This window comes from Octopus bimaculoides, chromosome 8, assembly GCF_046866305.1.
Source record: "Octopus bimaculoides isolate indiv1 chromosome 8, ASM4686630v1, whole genome shotgun sequence".
Classification (NCBI taxonomy): domain Eukaryota; kingdom Metazoa; phylum Mollusca; class Cephalopoda; order Octopoda; family Octopodidae; genus Octopus; species Octopus bimaculoides.
In genome coordinates this window covers 100,571,750-100,583,213 of record NC_142935.1, presented here as the reverse complement: position 1 = coordinate 100,583,213, position 11,464 = coordinate 100,571,750, and positions in this window count along the sequence as shown.

The window sequence follows — 11,464 nt, the reverse complement described above, 5'->3', positions numbered from 1 at the left end:
GCTTGATTGCTCTCTTAAACATGAGCATCGTGGATGCGGCTTTCCATTTCCGATAGGAACCTTCGTGCTTTACCACATTTGAGGCAATGTTGCTAACCACTGCAGTAAAATTTGTTCCAAAAGAACATCCACATTTAAGTGGCGACAGATATTACCTCTCCATATTAATGCAGCCTATGTCGCTAATATAGATCTTTCACGAAACCGTGGTATTCCAGTTCCGGCCGTATAAAGTCAAAAACTGTATTTAAAGATGGCTATTTATATATTTTTGCTAATAAATGCATCTAGTATTTTCACTGCCCCTCACTAGTACGATTTTAGTCCACCTCCTATATATTGGGTTGGCAACTAAGTTTCCGCAGTTTTTTTTTTTTTTTAATATATTGCGTTTTTAAATTTTGAAATCTGTTATTTTCGAGAATTCTATTTTTGAATCATTTTAGAATCTTTTTTTTTTTTTTTTTTCTAGTTAATTTTAGTTGATTTTTGTTTATTTTCAGATCATTAAAATGGAATGTCATGTTAAGAAAAAGGAGCATTTTCGACACCTCCTTCTTTTTGCTTTTAATCAAGGTTCTAAGGCCGCAAAAGCTGCTCACGACCTATGTACTGTGTATGGAGAGAGAAGGGTGCCATAGCTGAAAGAACCGCTCATGATTGGTATCCCAAGTTCAAAAATGGAAATTTTGACCTCAAAGACGCACCTCGTTCTGGCCGTCGAGTTGAGTTCGATGAAGAGCGATTAAACCAACTTTTGCACGAAAATTCTCGTCAAACGACAAAGGAACTGGCAGAGAAAATGTAATGCTCCCACACTGCTATAGAGAAGCATCTTCACTTGATGAGAAAGGTTCGGAAGTATGGAGCATGGATTCCGCATGCTTTAAGTGACAACAACAAAAATCAACGAGCCACAATCTCCGCTGGTTTGCTTGCTCGTCACCGCTCAACTCATGGACACAAGCAACGATTTCTTTACTGAATTATTACTGGCGACGAAAAATGGTGCCTGTACATCAATATGAAGCAGCGTAAGGAATGGCTTAGCCCCGGTAAACAAGCGACACCGCACGTGAAACAAGATCTTCATCCGCGTAAAACGATGTTGTGCGTATGGTGGGTCTGGGAAGGGATTATCCATTACGAGTTGCTTGAATGGAACCAAACGGTCAACGCGGAACTCTATGTTCAATAGATGAAACGACTCAACACGGCTATTCAAGAGAAAAGACCTAATCGGCAGCATGGAGTTCTTCTGCTGCACGACAACGCCCGCCCTCATATCGCCAATATATCCAAGGAAGGCATTCAAACGCATGACTGGGAAGTGCTGCCACACCCGCCGTACTGTCCTGATTTGGCACCAATGGATTTCCACCTCTTTCGATCTCTTTCAAATGCTTTTCGCGGAGTTTCGTTCAATACTGATGTAGAATCGAGAGCTTGGTTGGATCAATTTTTCGAGGTATTGAAAATCTTGTTGAACGTTGGGAAGAAGTTGTGAACAACAAGGGTGAATACATTATTGATTGATTAGTTGTTATTTTTTTTATTAAACCTTTTAAAAAATTTTAATTAAAGAAACAGCAGAAACCTAGTTGCCAACCTAATATGTATTGTGCTTTTCAACATGGCACGTGCATGAGAGATATTTCCGGATGAATACCGCAGTGAATTTACTTTTCACGTTGCATTTATATGAAGTATGCTAAGCAGATGACTATTTTAATCGAATAATATTTTAATACAGAAAATTATCAAGTAATTAATTATTTTTCAATAAATGAAGTATAATTATCAAAGGTTGTACATTCAAAATCTCAGCTCATACTTCTTGAATATAATTTCAATACTTTTGCGATTGTTTCAGCCAAATCTTGTGGCACCTAAGAATAACGAAGCACAGTATTCTGGAAAGAAAGCTTTAGACACAGACAAACAGAACTGACATCAGTGTGTCCCACCGGCTGTTAATCGGTGACTTAGGGTTAGGGGTGTTGTAACACACACGCACTGAAAGAAAAGAACGAAGAAAGAAGAATGTGGAAAGAGGAGGGAAAGATGAGCGGGAGACGAAATAACAACGAGGTAAAAAGAGATAAAGAGAAAGATATATATATATATATATATATATATATATATATATATATATATATTGTTTGCTCGAACCCTAACTCTGCGCAAATTTTGCGGGTGCCGCCGACATACGAAATTCTATCTTATCGTTAAAGACATGAAACTGAGTATTAGTATTTTGGTCGATAACTGATGACGAATTAGGGTCCTTCTCTGTCCGTCCTACGTGCACGTCTTGTAGTATTCAATGCATTTTTCATATATATGTATAAATATACAGAGAGAGAGAGAGAGAGAGAGAGAGAGAGAGAGAGAGAGAGAGAGAGAGAGAGATAGAGAGATAGATAGATAGATAGATAGAGAGAGAGATAGATAGATAGATAGATAGATAGATAGATAGATAGATAGATAGACAGATAGATAGTTAGATAGATAGAGAGAGAGAGAGGGGAGAGAGAGAGAGAGAGAGAGAGAGAGAGAGAGAGAGAGAGAGAGATAGAGAGAAGAGTTAGGGTTAGAAGTTCTTGAGTGGAAGTAATAGGAAGGTAAAATAGAGAAATAAAGAGAAAGAGAGAGAGAGAGATGGAAATGGAGTGAGCAAAAGAGGGAGACGGGGAGAGAGGGGACGAAGTAGTAAAGAGAACGAAGGAAGAAAGGATAAGTTAAAGGGGGGGACAGCAATAATAAAAAGAAACATTAAAATAATGACAGAGAGAGAGAGAGAGAGAGAGAGAGAGAGAAAGAGAGAGAGAAAGTGGGTAGGAGTTGGAGTAAAGACAAGAAAAGGAAAGGGTAAGGAAACAAAAGAGAAATAAATAGGACGCAGAAATGAGACTGAAAAAGACACTAAAATACTGTGAAAGGCACTAAATAATAATAATAATAATAATAATAATAATAATAATAATAATAATAATAATAATAATGGTGCTAATACGATAAATGTTTTACGACAGATCAGCTTCAGCGTATAAACCTCGAATTCAATGGTTATCATTTTAACCAATAGAAAATATGGCTCCCGTGAGAGTTCGCGATTAAACAACATTAAGTGTGAAAAACAGACGATAATAATAGGAGGAGGAGGAGAAAGAGGATTAAGTAAAAGGGGGACGGAGGCTGAGAAAACAAAACATGAAAACTGGTGAATGTAAAAGTGTAATGTGTAATGAAACCAGCGGAGGGGATAGAGTGAGCGGTGGGGGTGGGGGCACTAAGAAGGTGTGAGGGGTAGTTAGAGGGGGAAACGTCAGAGTGTGAATAAGAGAGAAAGGGAGAGAGGAGGAGGAGGAGGAGGAGGAGGAATGAATGAGGTGGGATGGTAGAATTTAATATGAGATGTCTTGTAATGGTAGCTGTCAGCCATTATGTTAGTAAATGATGTCGTCAATGTATTATATGTGTGTATAACATGAGAGTGTATGTATGGGTGTGTGCCTGTGTGTGTGTGCAGATGGGTGTGTGTGTGAATGTGTTTATGCGTTGATAGAAGGAAGATATAAAATTGTATTGCCAAGGCGAGGCAAGACACGTGACCAGCGGGGCTCGATCGAGAAACGTTTGTCATCGAAAGCCAAAAGATCAGTCAACAGTCGCAGACATTGAGAAAACAGGTTTACTGTACTTATACATACATATACATGATTTTATATATATGTGTGTGTTGTGTTGTGTGTGTGTGTGTGTGTGCGCGCGCGCGCATGTATATCTATATATATATATATGCATGTATATATATATATATATATATATATATATATGTATGTATATATATGTATGTATATATATAGGTATGTATATATATATATGCATACATACATACATACATACATACATACATATACATATGCCTACACATACATTTATACACACACACGCACAAAGTCACGCCTGTGTGTATACATATGTTTGTGTGTGTGTGTGAGTGTGCGTAGCATGCGTTTATGAAATGTGAATGCATGCCACATAGTTACAAAAACGTTTGCTTACATATTGAAATCCCGAAATGCCTTCATGTATTTCATGTACAATAAAAACACTCGATGGAGTTACATACATAAAACGCAAGAAGCGGACAAAAACGTATATTCACATACAAACGCATATATCACATTGATGCATTTCTATCGACACATTCATATGCACACATCCCATTCCTTCAATACAGCGAGAAACACATATCTATGAATGTTTCTGTGTGTATATATGCATATATATATATATATGTGTGTGTGTGCGCGTGTATATATATATATATATTTATATATATGTATATATTTATGCATATATACATGTATAATGTATATATATAAACAGATATGAATACATGTATCTAACTACAAATAAACATGAATAAACATGTTTACATATGCTTAAGCACACATATATACATTTATATAGATGCATATATCTTCATACATGAATACATATTAGCTGCAATATACACATAAAGTGCGATGATATTCATGAAAGAATATACACCTATACATACATAAATATATGAAAGATATATTTATCTATACATACTATCACATAGGGACGCAAAAAAAAAACGCAAAAATTTAGATTCAGGTGAACATGGTACTTAAGTTGAGGCACCCGAATTTAGTACGGTATTATCCATACAATTTCAAAGTAAGGGGATTAAAATCAAAATAAGCAACAAAGATATCCAGAGGTAATGCAATACGATCGTTTCATGCAACTCCATTTAATTGAACAATGCAATCATTACATCAATTTAAAATTCTGAGCAATCCTGAGCTGCACAAAGACATAGAGTTTAATTAAATTAGAACAGATGGACACATTAGTATAATTATACCTAAAATCTCCAAGAAGTTAAGGAGATAGACAAAGAACATGCTGTCTCCATTCCAGCATAGAAGCTACTAAGTTATCAAGAGGATATTATGAGCTAAAAATTGTTAATTAACTTATTTAGCTTATTGTAATTAGGACTGAAACCCGGTATTGGTTAAAAGAATAGCTGTTGTTAAAAGGACATGCGAATTATATACTAATATTAAATTAAGAGGTATAATATAGAATATAAAAGTTATTTGTGTTAATCCATAAATGATATTACAGTTTCTTGGAGGTACTTAATTAAAAACTAGTCTATAAATTAAAACTGACCCCATAAAAACATAAAAATCAATAACAGGCAGAGTTTGTAGCAATGTATATCTTCTTGATAACCTAGTAACTTCTATGCTGGAGTGGAGACAGCATGTTCTTTGTCTATCTCCTTAACTTCTTGAAGATTTTAGGTATAACGACCCTCCCGAAATACAATACCTGTTTCCGCATACAACTTCACATCAGGAATCTTGCAACACAAATTCGTAAACGTATATATATTGTTCTTCTATTCGGAGTATCTGTCATCGTTGTTCAGAGATTCTGAGAGTGGAATCGGTTATGGACAAGGCCTCTCCTTACATTAAAACACACGGTGCATAGGCGGCGCTTCACATACCAGCTTCTTCATCTTATACTCAAGAACGACGAAGCAGCCATATGTTTATTTATCTATCTAGCTATCTCTCTCTCTCCCACCCGCTCACCCCCCTTCTCTCTCTCTCCCGCTCTCTCTCTCTCTCCCGCTCTCTCTCTCTCCCGCTCTCTCTCTCTCTCCCGCTCTCTCTCTCTCTCCCGCTCTCTCTCTCTCTCCCGCTCTCTTTCTCTCTCCCGCTCTCTCTCTCTCTCCCGCTCTCTCTCTCTCTCTCTCTCCCGCTCTCTCTCTCTCTCCCGCTCTCTCTCTCTCCCGCTCTCTCTCAAGTCGAATCAGCGTGGCACAGTGTGTTACAGAGCTGTACCTTTTAAATTGGAATACAATCCACCCGACGTGCCTCAGTACAGTTTTCTTGTATATAATCTCTCTCCTCCAACGTATGAGGCGAAAACGAAATTCACTGAAGATACCACGCAGTGCTCTTAAACCAGGAATCTTGTAGTTGCGTATATATATGCATGTATATGCATGTATGTATATATATTTATACATACATACATACATGCATGTGTGTGTGTATACAGAGAGTGTGGTGGCGGACAGAGAGAGAGAGAGAAAGAGAGAGAGAGAGAGAGAGAGAGAGAGATTTGTATTTGCCTGTTTGCGTGTGCACGCATTTATTTATATGTGTGTGTGAGAATAATATCTTAGAGGCATGAATTGCACCTTCTCACCACATTTCCCGTAAATACACCCATGCACACCATATGTGCACCACAACAAACACGTGTATCGACATATGCAGGAGTTGAACCAGAAGGACAGCTCATGGATTCATAGCGGCCTAATCAAAGACACATGAATATAATGAAAGAATTAACTCCTCAATGAAACACATGTGCTCTCCTACATACTGTCAATCTGTTTGTCGGTTTGTCTGTCTATCTATCTATCTACCTAAACTATGAATCAATCAATCAATCAATTTATATATCTATCTATCTATATATATATATATATATATATATATATATATATATATATATATATATATGTCTATCTTTCCATCAACGTATCCATCTATCCATTTTTCTTCTCAAACCCACTCACCTGAAGACGTGCAGGTACACAGCTCTTGCTACATCATACTAATGCAATAAACTGCATAATTTGTGAAACGCTCGGCAATTTCCGCCTGATACTAATAACTAGAAACAATTGTAGTGATTGGGTTAAAAAGCCTGTTCATTCCATCTTCATTCATAAATAGTTATAAGTATATTATAAGTGTATTTCACTTTTCATTAATCTCACATGCTTCCCCCTCTCCCTCACTTGTGCCACCCATATCCATTTATGACTGTGTATACATGTTTGTTTGTGCTTTTCTGTTTGACACTTGTTTAAATACTTCTTTAGGAGCTGAAATCTGATCATTAACAAAGTGACAAGGCTTCGTTGTTTGAACGAATGACAATTCCACAAAATTACACTTACGAGTGTATACATATATGTGGCTATAAATGCTGATATAATTATTATCTATTATTCTTAAAGCTGCAAAAACATCACAAAAACTGCTACTCAAAGTTTCACGTTTCCGTTCGTCGGAAAGTTGAAACTGAGATTCTTAATCTAAACTGTCCAACGACGAGTAACGTGAAACTCTGAGTAAGAGTTTTTGTGATATTTTTACAGCTTTAAGAATAATATAGCATATTACTCTACCTCCGGTATTCGAGTACTATTTTTTCTCATTTTGTTTCACTTTTATGTGCTTACTTTGGTGTATATACATACATACATACACACACACATACATACATACATACATACATACATTTATATATATATGTATGTGTATATATATATGTACTTTATATATTATATATAGGATACATATATGTATATATATATACGCACACACATGCGCACACAAATTTATATATAGATGTGTATATATATATATATATATATATATATATATATATATATGTATGTATGTATCTATATAAATAGATACATAAATAGATACATGCATACGTACATACACACACACACACACACACACACACACATATACATACACAAACTGAGAAGCAAGAAGATGCCAAGATAGATATAAGCATGTACAATGTACACGAACATTCACATACATATATATATATGCAAAATGTACGCGCCTTTACGATTTAATATATGCCTGATATAAGGATTTCTATAGCACAATATACAATACATGGGACAAATATTGTGAAAAGCATCAAAACGGAGAAATACACTATTGCTAACAACAACATTAATAATAATAATAATAATGATAATAATAATAATAATAATAATAATAATAATAATAATAATAATAATAATGATGATAATAATGATAAACAATAAAGATAATGACAAAAGTCGATGGGAAATAACAACAATAGCATGAAGAAGAATAGTACTAGTCGTTAGAGAAAACTAATGAAAAACAATATTGTTAATTAACTGGTTAATAACATTTTTATGTAAATCTACTTGAATGAAGACTGAAGTACAATGTACACATATTTATAAATGGCTATCATAGCATGATTCATCACAAGGATGCACTCCTTTAAGTGCCTTTCAGTAATGACCAAAGAGAATAAACGCAAAATATAATGAAAAAGGAAGAGAGAAAATATATTTACAAAAAGACAAAAAAAAAAAGCATTGAAAGCAAACATAACAAAAAAATATTCAACTGAAGGCAGTAAAACAGCTTCGTGGCAGTATATAATATGTATATACATACATACATACATACATACATACATACATACATACATATATATATATATATATATATATATATATATATATATATATACATGCATGTTTGTATGCATGCCTGTATACATGTATATGAATGCACATACGTATGCAGATATTTCTAAGTGTATGTTAATACACACTTTCATATACATACATACATACATACACACAAGCATACATACATACATACATACATACATGCATGCATGCATGCATACAGACATACATGTGTGTATGTATGTATATACGTATTTATATGTATATGACTAAGTATTGAATATAGATACACTCTTTTTCTCTAAATTTCTGAGCGTGTCTTTGCGTATATATTCATAGATATGTGTTCGGAGAATATGTATATCTGGGGCTATTTACAGAATGGAATATGGTTTGATGGCCTGGGTAAGTGCTCTCCAGGGTCTCATTGCCCCTTTGGGTGTATCAAAGAAATATATTTGTCTTGCGATTTATCTTACAACTAGCTCCAATGAACATTTCTAAGACAGCTGGATGTTGAGTGAGCATATATGGGTGGGTGTGTGGGTGTGCGAATGTGTGTTAGCGCGCGTGCGCATGCTTGAAAAGGGAGAGAGTTTCTTAACAAACTGCAGGAAGCCAAGATCCACACCCTTCCGAGTTATGTTTGTTTTCTAAAAAATTTCATTTATTTGTTTTTGTGGGAGTTATTTCCCTTGGTTGTTGTTTTTAGATTTTATACAACCCTAGGGAGAGCGAGTGTTTGCCCACTGACTGCATGAATAATCTCAGCTGAACGAAGTCTTCAATTTCCTCTCTTACTTATATGAGTCCCTATCAGATGTTTGTTTATAAAGTAGAATGCTTCCCTGAAGTAGTTCTCCTGAGCTTTATTGTTGATGTACAATGTCAGTGTCACAACACAGACTCTATTTACTACCCCATATCTATCTATCTATCTATCTATCTATCTATCTATCTATCTATCTCTATCTATCTTTCTATTTATCTCTCTCTCTCTCTCTCTCTCTCTCTCTCTCTCTCTCTCTCTATCTGTATGAATATATATATATATATATATATATATATATATATATATATATATATATATGGGTGAGTAGATATATATTTATTTATATACATATATGCATATATATATATATATATATATATATATATATATATATATATATATATATATATGGGGATATTTTCATAATCAGTGATACAGCATTCTTTTTAATTATTCTCTCTTTCTTTCTTTCTTTCTTCCTTTCTTCCTTTCTTTCTTTCTTTCTTTCTTTCTGTCTCTGCCTGTGTTCCTCTCTCTCTCTCTCTCACACACACACACACACACTCCACACGCACACACAAGAATAATAAGAATGGACAAATGCGGTTAAGTACAACACAAGGTTCTAAAGCAGAAATATTCAAATCAGAAGCGTAATTACATCATCATACCGATCTGTGTAGAATACACTTTTCATTACTGAGTAGATGAGATAAAACCGAAACTTGTCTATTGCTTCCCCCAATTGGCTTTAAATACAAGTTCCACTGCCCTCTGCATCGTCCTTAAGTTCCAAATATCCAGGTAGAAGGTTATCGCAGTAATCGTTCTTGTTATTTTTAGTTTTTAAACAAGATAGAGAAAGTGTGTCCAAAAAGCCGAAATTAAGCGGAGAGAGAAAACGCCAGAAATTGTTCTTCCTGAAGTCTTAATGGAAGTGGAATCTCTTTCCAACAGTAATCCTCCTCCTCCACCTCACTCCATCTTCTTCCTCGCGCACAAATTGTCCCATCTTTCAGGTAATTCAGTCAATAAAACCAGTTTACATATTTCTTTCACATTCTCTTTTTTTTTTTAATTGTATTTATACTTGTAACTGCACCTTTTTTTGTTTTAAAACCCCCGAAAATTTATTTTTGAGTGGTTTTGTGGCGCTGGAACGGATTAATTACATCTTAGTTAATTACAATGGGGAAAATTGATTTGTAAAACGAATAAATCGTAAAACGAGCTCGGTTACGGAACGAATTAAACTCGTACTGCGAAGTATCACTATATATATATATATATATATATATATATATATATATATATATATATATATATAATTATAAATAAGGGCAAAAGAAAATAATTTTCTTTGCCAGTATGCTGAAAAATAGACGCTAATTCGTCTAACCACATAAAATATTTTCTCTATATCACACCACATGTCGAAAATAATATAGTGAAAATATTTTATGTATTTAGACTATTTAGTGTCTATTTTCAGCATATTAGCAAAGAAAATTATTTTCTTTTGCCCTTATTTTGTATTTATTTTTATAATTGTATTTATAATTTTCGTCTTAAAAGGTATTTTTATATGCTTGCTACTGATAAAATTTTTTAATAAAATTTTATCCTTATATATAGAAGTATATGTGCGTGTGTATGTGCGCGCGTGTGTGTATAGATAGATAGATAGATAGATAGATAGATAGATAGATAGATAAATAGATAGATAGATAGATAGATAGATACCTTTATCATCCACTCACTTTGAAATTAGACTTTCCGTCAATTTCCTCAGTCTTTTACTCATTTTAAAATGTGAAACACTAGAATTCAACATTTCGTTTCAGGAGGAAAACGTGAGAAATATCCCAAAAGTCTCACGTTTATTAATTTCACTGCATGACCTCACTCACATATTCTCCGCGCATTAAATGCTAATAAATTACCGTATAAGCACACTTTATTGAATATGATGAGACCAAATTCTTTAACGTATTATATATTACCCCGTTTATATATATAAATGCTTCCCAATATTAACTGTTCAAGTAATATATATTAATTCATTGACTTGTATATCGTACTTTATACATTTTTATAGTCGCATGCTTATATATTGACCACGTCGCATCAACAAATTTCCATTTCTTCTAAATTCTTTTCTTTCTGACAGTTTCGCATTTTCAACTTTATTAGTAATAAATTTTACTCATTTTCAACCTCCATACGCCCCTCCCCTCTCATTTTCAACAACCGTTTATTTTTAGCCATTACTAATTTTTTATTCACTCTTAATTTCATTTAAGAATCAGCTGATGTCACGTTACCTCCTTCGCATATAATAAAATCTATTGATTTAG